The sequence below is a fragment of the Chiloscyllium plagiosum genome, unplaced genomic scaffold (assembly GCF_037043375.1).
Source record: "Chiloscyllium plagiosum isolate Xiang-an unplaced genomic scaffold, Cpla_swu_hap1 HiC_scaffold_21, whole genome shotgun sequence".
In the NCBI taxonomy this organism is placed as follows: domain Eukaryota; kingdom Metazoa; phylum Chordata; class Chondrichthyes; order Orectolobiformes; family Hemiscylliidae; genus Chiloscyllium; species Chiloscyllium plagiosum.
This window is the reverse complement of record NW_028270159.1, coordinates 6,124,184-6,125,510: the sequence shown is the minus strand read 5'-3', so window position 1 is coordinate 6,125,510 and position 1,327 is coordinate 6,124,184.

The following is a 1,327-nucleotide window of genomic DNA, read 5'->3' as shown; positions in this document are numbered from 1 at the left end:
CCCACTCCCAGCTCTATCCTTACATTCCCATCCCCCTCCCCCCCAGCTCTATCCTTACATTCCCATCCCCCTCCCCCCCAGCTCTATCCTTCCATTCCCATCCCGCTCCCTCCCAGCTCTATCCTTACATTCCCATCCCCCTCCCTCCCAGCTCTATCCTTACATTCCCATCCCCCTCCCAGCTCTATCCTTACATTCCCATCCCCCTCCCTCCCAGCTCTATCCTTACATTCCCATCCCCCTCCCAGCTCTATTCTTACATTCCCATTCCCCTCCCTCCCAGCTTTATCCTTCCATTCCCATCCCCCTCCCTCCCAGCTCTATCCTTCCATTCCCATCCCCCTCCCAGCTCTATCCTTCCATTCCCATCCCCCTCCCTCCCAGCTCTATCCTTACATTCCCATCCCCCTCCCTCCCAGCTCTATCCTTACATTCCCATCCCCCTCCCTCCCAGCTCTATCCTTACATTCCCATCCCCCTCCCTCCCAGCTCTATCCTTACATTCCCATCCCCCTCCCTCCCAGCTCTATCCTTACATTCCCATCCCCCCTCCCAACTCTATCCTTACATTCCCATCCCCCTCCCTCCCAGCTCTATCCTTACATTCCCATCCCCCTCCCTCCCAGCTCTATCCTTACATTCCCATCCCCCTCCCTCCCAGCTCTATCCTTAAATTCCCATCCCCCTCCCAGCTCTGCCGTTACATTCTTTATCTTGACCAGCCGTTTTCAATCTGGAAGAGATGGATTCCCAGCCCGTTTCCCAACAGCCCGGACACTGGGAAAGAGCCCTGGAGACGTGGCCCAGATGGGGACATGGTCATGGTGCACTTCAACTGCAACACTCTCGGAGCCACCCCTCCCCCACCCTCACTCCATGTTGTGGTTCTTAATCTTGACAGTACGTCCATCCACAAAGTCTACAGGCTGCCCCCACCCAGGGGGGGATTGTGTGAATCACCTTCATCACTTTAAAACTAGTCCCAAGCTTCCGAAGGGAAAATGCAGCAGTAAAATTAGAAACACTAAATAAACACACTTTCCCTCACTGTTTCAGAGGGAACCAAACCCCAGGGTCAGGCAATTCCAAACAACCTGCATTTATATAGAGCCTATAGTACAGTAAGGCCTCCACCCAAAGGGCCTTATCAAATGAAATTTGACACAAAGACACGTGGATGTTATTTGTTTTCGTATGGGGCATGGGTATCGCTGGCTAGGCCAGCATGAATTATCCATTTCTAGTTGCCCTTGAGGGATAAGCCATAGCGACACCCAAATCCCACAAGAGAATAACAAACATGAAATATTACACCAGCGTATCCGAA